Below are 16,535 nucleotides of genomic sequence, written 5' to 3'. Positions count from 1 at the left end.
CCCACTCAAAGCCCCCCAAGACCCCTCCCCAAAATCCCCCAGACCCCCTCAAAGTCCCCCCAGACACCAAAACCCCTCCAAAAAAACCGCCAGACCCCAAAGCCCCCTCAAAAAGACCCCCCAAAAATCCCCCAAACCCCAACCCAAAACCCCCCAAAACTCCCCCAGACCCCAAAAGCCCCTCAAAGCCCCCCCAGAGCCCAAAGCCCCCTCCCAAAAAGCCCCCCCAAAAATCCCCCAAACCCCAACCCAAAACCCCCCAAAACTCCCCCAGACCCCAAAAGCCCCTCAAAGCCCCCCCAGAGCCCAAAGCCCCCTCCCCAAATCCCCCCCAGACCCCTCCCCTACCTCGGGGCTGGAACTGCACCCCCCGTTTCATCCCGGGGGGGGTCGTCAGCAGCTCTGGGGGGGGAGGGGAGCAGGTGAGACCCCCCCCCCCAGAACCCCAAAAATGAGGAGGAGGGGCTCCCCAGGATGGGGGAGGGGCTCCCCGGAATTTGGGGAGGGGTCTCAGGAATTTGGGGAGGGGTCTCTAAAGTTTGGGGAAGGGTCTCTGGAACTTGGGGAGGGGTCTCAGGAATTTGGGGAGGGGTCTCAGGAATTTGGGGAGGGGTCTCTGGAATTTGGGGAGGGGTCTCAAGAATTTGGGGAGGGGTCTCAGGAATTTGGGGAGGGATCCCAGGAATTTGGGGAGGGGTCTCAGGAATTTGGGGAGGGGTCTCAGGAATTTGGGGAGGGGTCTGTGGAATTTGGGGAGGAATCTCTGGAATTTGGGGAGGGTCTCAGGAATTTGGGGAGGGGTCTGTGGAATTTGGGGAGGGGTCTCAGGAATTTGGGGAGGGGTCTGTGGAATTTGGGGAGGGGTCTCAGGAATTTGGGGAGGGGTCTCTGGAATTTGGGGAGGGGTCTGTGGAATTTGGGGAAGGGTCTCTGGAATTTAGGGAGGGGTCTCTGGAATTTGGGGAGGGGTCTCAGGAATTTGGGGAGGAATCTCTGGAATTTGGGGAGGGGTCTCTGGAATTTGGGGAGGGGTCTCTGGAATTTGGGGAGGGGTCTCCAGGAATTTGGGGAGGGTCTCCAGGAATTTGGGGAGGGTTTCAGGAATTTGGGGAGGGGTCTCCAGGAATTTGGGGAGGGTCTCCAGGAATTTGGGGAGGGTTTCAGGAATTTGGGGAGGGGTCTGTGGAATTTGGGGAGGGGTCTCAGGAATTTGGGGAGGGGTCTCTGGAATTTAGGGAGGGGTCTGTGGAATTTGGGGAGGGGTCTCTGGAATTTGGGGGGGGTCTCTGGAATTTGGGGAGGGGTCTCTGGAATTTGGGGAGGGGTCTGTGGAATTTGGGGAGGGGTCTCTGGAATTTGGGGAGGGGTCTCAGGAATTTGGGGAGGGGTCTCCAGGAATTTGGGGAGGGTCTCAGGAATTTGGGGAGGGGTCTCCAGGAATTTGGGGAGGGGTCTCAGGAATTTGGGGAGGGGTCTCAGGGATTTGGGGGGGTGTCAGGAATTTGGGGGGGTGTCAGGAATTTGGGGAGGGGTCTCAGGAATTTGGGGAGGGGTCTCTGGAATTTGGGGAGGGGTCTCAGGAATTTGTGGAGGGGTCTCAGGGATTTGGGGAGGGGTCTCAGGAACTTGGGGAGGGGTCTCTGGAATTTGGGGAGGGGTCTCAGGAATTTGGGGAACGTCTCAGGAATTTGGGGAGGGATCCCAGGAATTTGGGGAGGGGTCTCAGGAATTTGGGGAGGGGTCTCTGGAATTTGGGGAGGGGTCTCCAAGAATTTGGGGAGGGGTCTGTGGAATTTGGGGAGGGTCTCAGGAATTTGGGGAGGGTTTCAGGAATTTGGGGAGGGGTCTGTGGAATTTGGGGAGGGGTCTCAGGAATTTGGGGAGGGGTCTCTGGAATTTAGGGAGGGGTCTGTGGAATTTGGGGAGGGGTCTCTGGAATTTGGGGGGGGTCTCTGGAATTTGGGGAGGGGTCTCTGGAATTTGGGGAGGGGTCTGTGGAATTTGGGGAGGGGTCTCTGGAATTTGGGGAGGGGTCTCAGGAATTTGGGGAGGGGTCTCCAGGAATTTGGGGAGGGTCTCAGGAATTTGGGGAGGGGTCTCCAGGAATTTGGGGAGGGGTCTCAGGAATTTGGGGAGGGGTCTCAGGGATTTGGGGGGGTGTCAGGAATTTGGGGGGGTGTCAGGAATTTGGGGAGGGGTCTCAGGAATTTGGGGAGGGGTCTCTGGAATTTGGGGAGGGGTCTCAGGAATTTGTGGAGGGGTCTCAGGGATTTGGGGAGGGGTCTCAGGAATTTGGGGAACGTCTCAGGAATTTGGGGAGGGATCCCAGGAATTTGGGGAGGGGTCTCAGGAATTTGGGGAGGGGTCTCTGGAATTTGGGGAGGGGTCTCCAAGAATTTGGGGAGGGGTCTGTGGAATTTGGGGAGGGTCTCAGGAATTTGGGGAGGGGTCTCTGGAATTTGGGGAGGGGTGTTTGCAATTTGGGGAAGGGTCTCAGGAATTTGGGGAGGGGTCTCAGGAATTTGGGGAGGGGTCTCTGGAATTTGGGGAAGGGTCTCTGGAATTTGGGGAAGGGTCTCTGGAATTTGGGGAGGGGTCATTGGAATTTGGGGGGGTCTCTGGAATTTGGGGAGGGGTCTCTGGAATTTGGGGAGGGTCTCTGGAATTTGGGGAGGGGTCTCTGGAATTTGGGGAGGGGTCTGTGGAATTTGGGGAGGGGACTCTGGAATTTGGGGAGGGGTCTGTGGAATTTGGGGGGTCTCTGGAATTTGGGGAGGGGTCTGTGGAAGTTGGGGAGGGGTCTCAGGAATTTGGGGAGGGGTCTCAGGAATTTGGGGAGGGGTCTCTGGAATTTGGGGAGGGGTCTCAGGGATTTGGGGAGGGTTCTCAGGAATTTGGGGAGGGGTCTCTGGAATTTGGGGAGGGGTCTCTGGAATTTGGGGAGGGGTCTGTGGAATTTGGGGAGGGGTCTCAGGAATTTGGGGAGGGGTCTCAGGAATTTGGGGAGGGGTCTCCAGGAATTTGGGGAGGGGTCTCAGGAATTTGGGGAGGGGTCTGTGGAATTTGGGGAGGAATCTCTGGAATTTGGGGGGGGTCTCTGGAATTTGGGGAGGGGTCTCAGGAATTTGGGGAGGGGTCTCCAGGAATTTGGGGAGGGTTTCAGGAATTTGGGGAGGGGGCTCCAGGAATTTGGGGAGGGGTCTCAGGAATTTGGGGAGGGGTCTGTGGAATTTGGGGAGGGGTCTCAGGAATTTGGGGAGGGTCTCAGGAATTTGGGGAGGGGTCTCTGGAATTTGGGGAGAAGTCTCTGGAATTTGGGGAGAAGTCTCTGGAATTTGGGGACGGGTCTGTGGAATTTGGGGAGGGGTCTCTGGAATTTGGGGAGGGGTCTCAGGAATTTGGGGAGGGGTCTCAGGGATTTGGGGATGGGTCCCAGGAATTTGGGGGGTCTCAGGAATTTAGGGAGTAGTCTCAGGAATTTGGGGGGGTGTCAGGAATTTGGGGAGGGGTCTCTGGAATTTGGGGAGGGGTCTCAGGAATTTGGGGAGGGGTCTGTGGAATTTGGGGGGGTCTCTGGAATTTGGGGAGGGGTCTCAGGAATTTGGGGAGGGGTCTGTGGAATTTGGGGAGGGGTCTCTGGAATTTGGGGGGGTCTCTGGAATTTGGGGAGGGGTCTCAGGAATTTGGGGAGGGGTCTCCAGGAATTTGGGGAGGGTCTCAAGAATTTGGGGAGGGGTCTCCAGGAATTTGGGGAGGGTCTCTAAAATTTGGGGAGGGGTCTGTGGAATTTGGGGAAGGGTCTCTGGAATTTGGGGAGGGGTCTCTGGAATTTGGGGAGGGTCTCAGGAATTTGGGGAGGGGTTTCAGGAATTTGGGGAGGGGTCTCAGGAATTTGGGGAGGGGTCTCAGGGATTTGGGGAGGGTCTCAGGAATTTGGGGAGGGGTCTGTGGAATTTGGGGAGGGGTCTGTGGAATTTCGGGAGGGGTCTCTGGAATTTGGGGAGGGGTCTCAGGAATTTGGGGAGGGGTCTGTGGAATATGGGGGGTGTCTGGAATTTGGGGAGGGGTCTCAGGAATTTGGGGGGGTGTCAGGAATTTGTGGAGGGGTTTCAGGAATTTGGGGAGGGGTCTCAGGAATTTGGGGAGGGGTCTCTGGAATTTGGGAAGGGGTCTCTGGAATTTGGGGAGGGGTCTCTGGAATTTGGGGAGGGGTCTGTGGAATTTGGGGAGGGGTCTCTGGAATTTGGGGAGGGGTCTCTGGAATTTGGGGGGGGTCTCTGGAATTTGGGGAGGGGTCTCAGGAATTTGTGGAGGGGTTTCAGGAATTTGGGGAGGGGTCTCAGGAATTTGGGGAGGGGTCTCTGGAATTTGGGAAGGGGTCTCTGGAATTTGGGGAGGGGTCTGTGGAATTTGGGGAGGGGTCTCAGGGATTTGGGGAGGGGTCTCTGGAATTTGGGGAGGGTCTCAGGAATTTAAGGAGGGGTCTCAGGAATTTGGGGAGGGGTCTCCAGGAATTTGGGGAGGGGTCTCTGGAATTTGGGGAGGGGTCTCAGGAATTTGGGGAGGGGTCTCAGGGATTTGGGGAGGGATCTCAGGAACTTGGGGAGGGGTCTCTGGAATTTGGGGAGGGGTCCCAGGAATTTGGGGAGGTCTCAGGAATTTGGGGAGGGGTCTCAGGCATTTGGGGAGGGGTCTCAGGAATTTGGGGAGGGGTCCCAGGAATTTGGGGAGGTCTCAGGAATTTGGGGAGGGGTCTCCAGGAATTTGGGGAGGTCTCAGGAATTTGGGGGGGGGTCTGTGGAATTTGGGGGGGTCTCAGGAATTTGGGGGGGTGTCAGGAATTTGGGGAGGGGTCTCTGGAATTTGGGGAGGGGTCTCAGGAATTTGGGGAGGGGTCTCCAGGAATTTGGGGAGGGTCTCAAGAATTTGGGGAGGGGTCTCCAGGAATTTGGGGAGGGTCTCAAGAATTTGGGGAGGGGTCTCTAAAATTTGGGGAGGGGTCTGTGGAATTTGGGGAGGGGTCTCCAGGAATTTAGGGAGGGGTCTCTGGAATTTGTGGAGGGGTCTCTGGAATTTGGGGAGGGGTCTCAGGAATTTGGGGAGGGGTCTCTGGAAGTTGGAAAGGGATCTCAGGAATTTGGGGAGGGGTCTCTGGAATTTGGGGAGGGGTCTCAGGAATTTGGGGAGGGGTCTCAGGGATTTGGGGAGGGGTCTCAGGAACTTGGGGAGGGGTCTCTGGAAATTGGGGAGGCGTCTCAGGAATTTGGGGAGGGGTCTGTGGAATTTGGGGGGTCTCTGGAATTTGGGGAGGGGTCTCAGGAATTTGGGGAGGGGACTCTGGAATTTGGGGAGGGGTCTCCAAGAATTTGGGGAGGGGTCTGTGGAATTTGGGGAGGGGTCTCAGGAATTTGTGGAGGGGTCTCAGGAATTTGGGGAGGGGTCTGTGGAATTTGGGGAGGGGTCTCTGGAATTTGGGGAGGGGTCTCAGGGATTTGGGGAGGGGTCTCAGGAATTTGGGGGGGTCTCAGGAATTTGGGGAGGGGTCTGTGGAATTTGGGGAGGGGTCTCTGGAATTTGGGGGGGTCTCTGGAATTTGGGGAGGGGTCTCCAGGAATTTGGGGAGGGGTCTCCAGGAATTTGGGGAGGGGTCTCAGGAATTTGGGGAGGGGTCCCAGGAATTTGGGGAGGGGTCCCAGGAATTTGGGGAGGGTTTCAGGAATTTGGGGGGGTCTCAGGAATTTGTGGAGGGGTCTCAGGAATTTGGGGAGGGGTCTCCAGGAATTTGGGGAGGGGTCTCTGGAATTTGGGGAGGGGTCTCAGGAATTTGGGGAGGGGTCTCAGGGATTTGGGGAGGGGTCTCAGGAATTTGGGGAGGGGTCTCTGGAATTTGGGGAGGGGTCTCAGGAATTTGGGGAGGGGTCTCAGGGATTTGGGGAGGGGTCTCAGGAATTTGGGGAGGGGTCTCTGGAATTTGGGGAGGGGTCTCCAAGAATTTGGGGAGGGGTCTGTGGAATTTGGGGAGGGGTCTCAGGAATTTGGGGAGGGGTCTCTGGAATTTGGGGAGAAGTCTGTGGAATTTGGGGAGGGGTCTGTGGAATTTGAGGGGGGTCTCTGGAATTTGGGGAGGGGTCTCTGGAATTTGGGGAGGGGTCTCCAGGAATTTGGGGAGGGTCTCAAAAATTTGGGGAGGGGTCTCAGGAATTTAGAAAGGGGTCTCTGGAATTTGGGGAGGGGTCTCAGGAATTTGGGGAGGGGTCTCAGGAATTTGGGGAGGGGTCTCCAGGAACTTGTGGAGGGGTCTCAGGAATTTGGGGAGGGTTTCAGGAATTTGGGGAGGAATCTCTGGAATTTGGGGGGGGTCTCAGGAATTTGGGGAGGGGTCCCAGGAATTTGGGGGGGTCTCAGGAATTTGGGGAGGGGTCTCAGGAATTTAGGGAGGGGTCTCTGGAATTTGGGGAGGGGTCTCCAGGAATTTGGGGAGGGGTCTCAGGAATTTGGGGAGGGGTCTGTGGAATTTGGGGAGGGGTCTCAGGAATCTGGGGGGGTCTCAGGAATTTGGGGAGGGGTCTCAGGAATTTGGGGAGGGGTCTGTGGAATTTGGGGAGGGTCTCAGGAATTTGGGGAGGGGTCTCAGGAATTTGGGGAGGGGTCTCAGGAAATTGGGGAGGGTCTCAGGAATTTGGGGAGGGGTCTGTGGAATTTGGGGAGGGGTCTCAGGAATTTGGGGGGGGTCTCTGGAATTTGGGGGGGTGTCAGGAATTTGGGGAGGGGTCTCAGGAATTTGGGGGGGTCTCTGGAATTTGAAGGGGTGTCAGGAATTTGGGGAGGGGTCTCAGGAATTTGGGGAGGGGTCTCAGGGATTTGGGGAGGGGTCTCAGGAACTTGGGGAGGGGTCTCTGGAATTTGGGGAGGGGTCTGTGGAATTTGGGGAGGGATCCCAGGAATTTGGGGAGGGGTCTCAGGAATTTGGGGAGGGGTCTCAGGAATTTGGGGAGGGGTCTCAGGCATTTGGGGAGGGGTCTCAGGAATTTGGGGAGGGGTCCCAGGAATTTGGGGAGGTCTCAGGAATTTGGGGAGGGGTCTCCAGGAATTTGGGGAGGTCTCAGGAATTTGGGGGGGGGTCTGTGGAATTTGGGGGGGGTCTCTGGAATTTGGGGGGGTGTCAGGAATTTGGGGAGGGGTCTCAGGAATTTGTGGAGGGGTCTCAGGAATTTGGGGAGGGGTCTCAGGAATTTGGGGAGAAGTCTCTGGAATTTGGGGAGGGGTCTCTGGAATTTGGGGAGTGGTCTCCAGGAATTTGGGGAGGGGTCTCTGGAATTTGGGGAGGGGTCTCAGGAATTTGGGGGGGTGTCAGGAATTTGGGGAGGGGTCTCAGGAATTTGGGGAGGGGTCTCAGGAATTTGGGGGGGTGTCAGGAATTTGGGGAGGGGTCTCAGGAATTTGGGGAGGGGTCTCAGGAATTTGGGAAGGGGTCTCTGGAATTTGGGGAGGGGTCTCTGGAATTTGGGGACGGGTCTGTGGAATTTGGGGAGGGGTCTCTGGAATTTGGGGAGGGGTCTCAGGAATTTGGGGAGGGGTCTCAGGAATTTGGGGGGGTCTCTGGAATTTGAAGGGGTGTCAGGAATTTGGGGAGGGGTCTCAGGAATTTGGGGAGGGGTCTCAGGGATTTGGGGATGGGTCCCAGGAATTTGGGGGGTCTCAGGAATTTAGGGAGTAGTCTCAGGAATTTGGGGGGGTGTCAGGAATTTGGGGAGGGGTCTCTGGAATTTGGGGAGGGGTCTCAGGAATTTGGGGAGGGGTCTGTGGAATTTTGGGGGGTCTCTGGAATTTGGGGAGGGGTCTCAGGAATTTGGGGAGGGGTCTGTGGAATTTGGGGAGGGGTCTCTGGAATTTGGGGGGGTCTCTGGAATTTGGGGAGGGGTCTCAGGAATTTGGGGAGGGGTCTCCAGGAATTTGGGGAGGGTCTCAAGAATTTGGGGAGGGGTCTCCAGGAATTTGGGGAGGGTCTCTAAAATTTGGGGAGGGGTCTGTGGAATTTGGGGAAGGGTCTCTGGAATTTGGGGAGGGGTCTCTGGAATTTGGGGAGGGTCTCAGGAATTTGGGGAGGGGTTTCAGGAATTTGGGGAGGGGTCTCAGGAATTTGGGGAGGGGTCTCAGGGATTTGGGGAGGGTCTCAGGAATTTGGGGAGGGGTCTGTGGAATTTGGGGAGGGGTCTCAGGAATTTGGGGAGGGGTCTGTGGAATATGGGGGGTGTCTGGAATTTGGGGAGGGGTCTCAGGAATTTGGGGAGGGGTCTCTGGAATTTGGGAAGGGGTCTCTGGAATTTGGGGAGGGGTCTCTGGAATTTGGGGAGGGGTCTGTGGAATTTGGGGAGGGGTCTCTGGAATTTGGGGAGGGGTCTCTGGAATTTGGGGGGGGTCTCTGGAATTTGGGGAGGGGTCTCAGGAATTTGTGGAGGGGTTTCAGGAATTTGGGGAGGGGTCTCAGGAATTTGGGGAGGGGTCTCTGGAATTTGGGAAGGGGTCTCTGGAATTTGGGGAGGGGTCTGTGGAATTTGGGGAGGGGTCTCAGGGATTTGGGGAGGGGTCTCTGGAATTTGGGGAGGGTCTCAGGAATTTGGGGAGGGGTCTCAGGAATTTGGGGAGGGGTCTCCAGGAATTTGGGGAGGGGTCTCTGGAATTTGGGGAGGGGTCTCAGGAATTTGGGGAGGGGTCTCAGGGATTTGGGGAGGGGTCTCAGGAACTTGGGGAGGGGTCTCTGGAATTTGGGGAGGGGTCTCAGGAATTTGGGGAGGGGTCTCAGGAATTTGGGGAGGGGTCTCAGGCATTTGGGGAGGGGTCTCAGGAATTTGGGGAGGGGTCCCAGGAATTTGGGGAGGTCTCAGGAATTTGGGGAGGGGTCTCCAGGAATTTGGGGAGGTCTCAGGAATTTGGGGGGGGGGTCTGTGGAATTTGGGGGGGTCTCAGGAATTTGGGGGGGTGTCAGGAATTTGGGGAGGGGTCTCTGGAATTTGGGAGGGGTCTCAGGAATTTGGGGAGGGGTCTCCAGGAATTTGGGGAGGGTCTCAAGAATTTGGGGAGGGGTCTCCAGGAATTTGGGGAGGGTCTCAAGAATTTGGGGAGGGGTCTCTAAAATTTGGGGAGGGGTTTGTGGAATTTGGGGAGGGGTCTCTGGAATTTGGGGAGGGGTCTCTGGAATTTGTGGAGGGGTCTCTGGAAGTTGGAAAGGGATCTCAGGAATTTGGGGAGGGGTCTCTGGAATTTGGGGAGGGGTCTCAGGAATTTGGGGAGGGGTCTCAGGAATTTGGGGAGGGGTCTCAGGAACTTGGGGAGGGGTCTCTGGAAATTGGGGAGGCGTCTCAGGAATTTGGGGAGGGGTCTCTGGAATTTGGGGAGGGGTCTCAGGAATTTGGGGAGGGGTCTGTGGAATTTGGGGGGTCTCTGGAATTTGGGGAGGGGTCTCAGGAATTTGGGGAGGGGTCTCTGGAATTTGGGGAGGGGTCTCCAAGAATTTGGGGAGGGGTCTGTGGAATTTGGGGAGGGGTCTCAGGAATTTGTGGAGGGGTCTCAGGAATTTGGGGAGGGGTCTGTGGAATTTGGGGAGGGGTCTCTGGAATTTGGGGAGGGGTCTCAGGAATTTGGGGAGGGGTCTCTGGAATTTGGGGAGGGGTCTCAGGAATTTGGGGAGGGGTCTGTGGAATTTGGGGAGGGGTCTCAGGAATTTGGGGAGGGGTCTGTGGAATTTGGGAGGGGTCTCAGGAATTTGGGGAGGGGTCTGTGGAATTTGGGGAGGAATCTCTGGAATTTGGGGGGGGTGTCTGGAATTTGGGGAGGGGTCTCTGGAATTTGGGGAGGGGTCTCAGGAATTTGGGGAGGGGTCTCTGGAATTTGGGAGGGGTCTCAGGAATTTGGGGAGGGGTCTCAGGGATTTGGGGAGGGGTCTCTGGAATTTGGGGAGGGGTCTCCAGGAATTTGGGGAGGGGTCTCAAGAATTTGGGGAGGGGTCTCCAGGAATTTAGGGAGGGGTCTCTAAAATTTGGGGAGGGGTCTGTGGAATTTGGGGAAGGGTCTCTGGAATTTGGGGAGGGGTCTCTGGAATTTGGGGAGGGGTCTGTGGAATTTAGGGAGGGGTCTCTGCAATTTGGGGAGGGTCTCAGGAATTTGGGGAGGGATCCCAGGAATTTGGGGAGGGGTCTCCAGGAATTTGTGGAGGGGTCTCTGGAATTTGGGGAGGGGTCTCAGGGATTTGGGGAGGGGTCTCCAGGAATTTGGGGAGGGGTCTCAGGAATTTGGGGAGGGGTCTGTGGAATTTGGGGAGGGGTCTCTGGAATTTGGGGGGGTCTCTGGAATTTGGGGAGGGGTCTCCAGGAATTTGGGGAGGGGTCTCCAGGAATTTGGGGAGGGGTCTCAGGAATTTGGGGAGGGGTCCCAGGAATTTGGGGTGGGGTCCCAGGAATTTGGGGAGGGTTTCAGGAATTTGGGGGGGTCTCAGGAATTTGTGGAGGGGTCTCAGGAATTTGGGGAGGGGTCTCCAGGAATTTGGGGAGGGGTCTCTGGAATTTGGGGAGGGGTCTCAGGAATTTGGGGAGGGGTCTCAGGGATTTGGGGAGGGGTCTCAGGAATTTGGGGAGGGGTCTCTGGAATTTGGGGAGGGGTCTCAGGAATTTGGGGAGGGGTCTCAGGGATTTGGGGAGGGGTCTCAGGAATTTGGGGAGGGGTCTCTGGAATTTGGGGAGGGGTCTCCAAGAATTTGGGGAGGGGTCTGTGGAATTTGGGGAGGGGTCTCAGGAATTTGGGGAGGGGTCTCTGGAATTTGGGGAGGGGTCTGTGGAATTTGAGGGGGGTCTCTGGAATTTGGGGAGGGGTCTCTGGAATTTGGGGAGGGGTCTCCAGGAATTTGGGGAGGGTCTCAAGAATTTGGGGAGGGGTCTCAGGAATTTAGAAAGGGGTCTCTGGAATTTGGGGAGGGGTCTCAGGAATTTGGGGAAAGGTCTCAGGAATTTGGGGAGGGGTCTGTGGAATTTGGGGAAGGGTCTCAGGAATTTAGGGAGGGGTCTCAGGAATTTGGGGAGGGGTCCCAGGAATTTGGGGGGGTCTGTGGAATTTGGGGAGGGGTCTCAGGAATTTAGGGAGGGGTCTCTGGAATTTGGGGAGGGGTCTCCAGGAATTTGGGGAGGGGTCTCAGGAATTTGGGGAGGGGTCTGTGGAATTTGGGGAGGGGTCTCAGGAATTTGGGGTGGGTCTCTGGAATTTGGGGAGGGGTCTCTGCAATTTGGGGAGGGGTCTCAGGAAATTGGGGAGGGTCTCAGGAATTTGGGGAGGGGTCTGTGGAATTTGGGGAGGGGTCTCAGGAATTTGGGGGGGGTCTCTGGAATTTGGGGGGTGTCAGGAATTTGGGGAGGGGTCTCAGGAATTTGGGGGGGTCTCTGGAATTTGAAGGGGTGTCAGGAATTTGGGGAGGGGTCTCAGGGATTTGGGGAGGGGTCTCAGGGATTTGGGGATGGGTCCCAGGAATTTGGGGGGTCTCAGGAATTTAGGGAGGGGTCTCAGGAATTTGGGGGGGTGTCAGGAATTTGGGGAGGGGTCTCTGGAATTTGGGGAGGGGTCTCAGGAATTTGGGGAGGGGTCTCAGGAATTTGGGGAGGGGTCTGTGGAATTTGGGGGGGGTCTCTGGAATTTGGGGAGGGGTCTCAGGAATTTGGGGAGGGGTCTGTGGAATTTGGGGAGGGGTCTCTGGAATTTGGGGGGGTCTCTGGAATTTGGGGAGGGGTCTCAGGAATTTGGGGAGGGGTCTCCAGGAATTTGGGGAGGGTCTCAAGAATTTGGGGAGGGGTCTCCAGGAATTTGGGGGGGTCTCTGGAATTTGGGGAGGGGTCTCAGGAATTTGAGGAGGGTCTCAGGAATTTGGGGAGGGGTCTGTGGAATTTCGGGAGGGGTCTCTGGAATTTGGGGAGGGGTCTCAGGAATTTGGGGAGGGGTCTGTGGAATATGGGGGGTGTCTGGAATTTGGGGAGGGGTCTCAGGAATTTGGGGGGGTGTCAGGAATTTGGGGGGGTGTCAGGAATTTGGGGAGGGGTCTCAGGAATTTGGGGAGGGGTCTCTGGAATTTGGGGAGGGGTCTCTGGAATTTGGGGAGGGGTCTGTGGAATTTGGGGAGGGGTCTCTGGAATTTGGGGAGGGGTCTCTGGAATTTGGGGGGGTCTCTGGAATTTGGGGAGGGGTCTCAGGAATTTGTGGAGGGGTTTCAGGAATTTGGGGAGGGGTCTCTGGAATTTGGGGAGGGGTCTCAGGAATTTGGGGAGGGGTCTCTGGAATTTGGGAAGGGGTCTCTGGAATTTGGGGAGGGGTCTGTGGAATTTGGGGAGGGGTCTCAGGGATTTGGGGAGGGGTCTCAGGGATTTGGGGAGGGGTCTCAGGAATTTGGGGAGGGATCTCAGGAATTTGGGGGGGTGTCAGGAATTTGGGGAGGGGTCTCCAGGAATTTGGGGAGGGGTCTCCAGGAATTTGGGGAGGGGTCTCTGGAATTTGGGGAGGGGTCTCAGGAATTTGGGGAGGGGTCTCAGGGATTTGGGGAGGGGTCTCAGGAACTTGGGGAGGGGTCTCTGGAATTTGGGGAGGGGTTTGTGGAATTTGGGGAGGGATCCCAGGAATTTGGGGAGGGGTCTCAGGAATTTGGGGAGGGGTCTCAGGAATTTGGGGAGGGGTCTCAGGGATTTGGGGAGGGTCTCAGGAATTTGGGGAGGGGTCCCAGGAATTTGGGGAGGTCTCAGGAATTTGGGGAGGGGTCTCCAGGAATTTGGGGAGGTCTCAGGAATTTGGGGAGGGGTCTCCAGGAATTTGGGGAGGTCTCAGGAATTTGGGGAGGGGTCTCAGGAATTTGGGGAGGGGTCTCTGGAATTTGGGGGGGTGTCAGGAATTTGGGGAGGGGTCTCAGGAATTTGTGGAGGGGTCTCAGGAATTTGGGGAGGGGTCTCAGGAATTTGGGGAGAAGTCTATGGAATTTGGGGAGGGGTCTCTGGAATTTGGGGAGGGGTCTCCAAGAATTTGGGGAGGGGTCTGTGGAATTTGGGGAGGGGTCTCAGGAATTTGGGGAGGGGTCTCCAGGAATTTGGGGAGGGGTCTCTGGAATTTGGGGAGGGGTCTCAGGAATTTAGGGAGGGGTCTCTGGAATTTGGGGAGGGGTCTCAGGAATTTGGGGGGGTGTCAGGAATTTGGGGAGGGGTCTCTGGAATTTGGGGAGGGGTCTCAGGAATTTGGGGAGGGGTCTCCAGGAATTTGGGGAGGGTCTCAAGAATTTGGGGAGGGGTCTCCAGGAATTTGGGGAGGGTCTCAAGAATTTGGGGAGGGGTCTCAGGAATTTGGGGGGGTGTCAGGAATTTGGGGAGGGGTCTCTGCAATTTGGGGAGGGGTCTCAGGAAATTGGGGAGGGTCTCAGGAATTTGGGGAGGGGTCTGTGGAATTTGGGGAGGGGTCTCAGGAATTTGGGGGGGGTCTCTGGAATTTGAAGGGGTGTCAGGAATTTGGGGAGGGGTCTCAGGAATTTGGGGAGGGGTCTCAGGGATTTGGGGAGGGGTCTCAGGGATTTGGGGAGGGGTCCCAGGAATTTGGGGAGGGGTCTCAGGAATTTGGGGGGGTGTCAGGAATTTGGGGAGGGGTCTCTGGAATTTGGGGAGGGGTCTCAGGAATTTGGGGAGGGGTCTCAGGAATTTGGGGAGGGGTCTGTGGAATTTGGGGGGGTCTCTGGAATTTGGGGAGGGGTCTCCAGGAATTTGGGGAGGGTCTCAAGAATTTGGGGAGGGGTCTCCAGGAATTTGGGGAGGGTCTCTAAAATTTGGGGAGGGGTCTGTGGAATTTGGGGAGGGGTCTCTGGAATTTGGGGAGGGTCTCAGGAATTTGGGGAGGGGTTTCAGGAATTTGGGGAGGGGTCTCAGGAATTTGGGGGGGTGTCAGGAATTTGGGGGGGTGTCAGGAATTTGGGGAGGGGTCTCAGGAATTTGGGGAGGGGTCTCTGGAATTTGGGGAGGGGTCTCAGGAATTTGGGGGGGGTCTCTGGAATTTGGGGAGGGGTCTCAGGAATTTGTGGAGGGGTTTCAGGAATTTGGGGAGGGGTCTCTGGAATTTGGGGAGGGGTCTCTGGAATTTGGGGAGGGGTCTCAGGAATTTGGGGAGGGATCTCAGGAATTTGGGGAGGGGTCTCAGGAATTTGGGGAGGGGTCTCCAGGAATTTGGGGAGGGGTCTCTGGAATTTGGGGAGGGGTCTCAGGAATTTGGGGAGGGGTCTCAGGGATTTGGGGAGGGGTCTCAGGAACTTGGGGAGGGGTCTCTGGAATTTGGGGAGGGGTCTGTGGAATTTGGGGAGGGATCCCAGGAATTTGGGGAGGGGTCTCAGGAATTTGGGGAGGGGTCTCAGGAATTTGGGGAGGGGTCTCAGGAATTTGGGGAGGGGTCTCTGGAATTTGGGGAGGGGTCTCAGGAATTTAGGGAGGGGTCTCTGGAATTTGGGGAGGGGTCTCAGGAATTTGGGGGGGTGTCAGGAATTTGGGGAGGGGTCTCTGGAATTTGGGGAGGGGTCTCAGGAATTTGGGGAGGGGTCTCCAGGAATTTGGGGAGGGTCTCAAGAATTTGGGGAGGGGTCTCCAGGAATTTGGGGAGGGTCTCAAGAATTTGGGGAGGGGTCTCTAAAATTTGGGGAGGGGTCTGTGGAATTTGGGGAGGGGTCTCAGGAATTTGGGGAGGGGTCTCAGGAATTTGGGGAGGGGTCTGTGGAATTTGGGGGGTCTCTGGAATTTGGGGAGGGTCTCAGGAATTTGGGGAGGGGTCTCTGGAATTTGGGGAGGGGTCTCAGGAATTTGTGGAGGGGTCTCAGGAATTTGGGGAGGGGTCTGTGGAATTTGGGAGGGTCTCTGGAATTTGGGGAGGGGTCTCAGGAATTTGGGGAGGGGTCTCTGGAATTTGGGGAGGGGTCTCAGGAATTTGGGGAGGGGTCTGTGGAATTTGGGGAGGGGTCTCAGGAATTTGGGGAGGGGTCTCAGGAATTTGGGGAGGGGTCTGTGGAATTTGGGGAGGGGTCTCAGGAATTTGGGGAGGGGTCTCAGGAATTTGGGGAGGGGTCTCTGGAATTTGGGGAGGGGTCTGTGGAATTTGGGGAGGGTTTCAGGAATTTGGGGAGGGGTCTCAGGAAATTGGGAGGGTCTCAGGAATTTGGGGAGGGGTCTCTGGAATTTGGGGGGGGTCTCAGGAATTTGGGGAGGGGTCTCAGGAATTTGGGGAGGGTTTCAGGAATTTGGGGAGGGGTCTCAGGAATTTGGGGAGGGTTTCAGGAATTTGGGGAGGGGTCTCTGGAATTTGGGGGGGTCTCTGGAATTTGGGGAGGGGTCTCTGGAATTTGGGGAGGGGTCCCAGGAATTTGGGGAGGGGTCTCAGGAATTTGGGGATGGGTCCCAGGAATTTGGGGGGTCTCAGGAATTTAGGGAGGGGTCTCAGGAATTTGGGGGGGTGTCAGGAATTTGGGGAGGGGTCTCTGGAATTTGGGGAGGGGTCTCAGGAATTTGGGGAGGGGTCTCTGGAATTTGGGGAGGGGTCTGTGGAATTTAGGGGGGTCTCTGGAATTTGGGGAGGGGTCTCAGGAATTTGGGGAGGGGTCTGTGGAATTTGGGGGGGGTTTCTAAAATTTGGGGGGGTCTCTGGAATTTGGGGAGGGGTCCCAGGAATTTGGGGAGGGGTCTCAGGAATTTGGGGAGGGGTCCCAGGAATTTGGGGGGTCTCAGGAATTTAGGGAGGGGTCTCAGGAATTTGGGGGGGTGTCAGGAATTTGGGGAGGGGTCTCTGGAATTTGGGGAGGGGTCTCAGGAATTTGGGGAGGGGTCTCAGGAATTTGGGGAGGGGTCTGTGGAATTTGGGGGGGTCTCTGGAATTTGGGGAGGGGTCTCAGGAATTTGGGGAGGGGTCTGTGGAATTTGGGGAGGGGTCTCTGGAATTTGGGGGGGTCTCTGGAATTTGGGGAGGGGTCTCTGGAATTTGGGGAGGGGTCTCCAGGAATTTGGGGAGGGTCTCAAGAATTTGGGAGGGGTCTCCAGGAATTTGGGGAGGGTCTCTAAAATTTGGGGAGGGGTCTGTGGAATTTGGGGAAGAATCTCTGGAATTTGGGGAGGGGTCTCTGGAATTTGGGGAGGGTCTCAGGAATTTGGGGAGGGGTCTCAGGAATTTAGGGAGGGGTCTCAGGAATTTGGGGGGGTGTCAGGAATTTGGGGAGGGGTCTCTGGAATTTGGGGAGGGGTCTCAGGAATTTGGGGAGGGGTCTCAGGAATTTGGGGAGGGGTCTGTGGAATTTGGGGGGGTCTCTGGAATTTGGGGAGGGGTCTCTGGAATTTGGGGAGGGGTCTCTGGAATTTGGGGAGGGGTCTCTGGAATTTGGGGGGGGTCTCTGGAATTTGGGGAGGGGTCTCAGGAATTTGTGGAGGGGTTTCAGGAATTTGGGGAGGGGTCTCTGGAATTTGGGGAGGGGTCTCAGGAATTTGGGGAGGGGTCTCTGGAAT

This window comes from Poecile atricapillus, chromosome 3, assembly GCF_030490865.1.
Source record: "Poecile atricapillus isolate bPoeAtr1 chromosome 3, bPoeAtr1.hap1, whole genome shotgun sequence".
In the NCBI taxonomy this organism is placed as follows: Eukaryota; Metazoa; Chordata; class Aves; order Passeriformes; family Paridae; genus Poecile; species Poecile atricapillus.
Note: the sequence above shows the minus strand (reverse complement) of the source record.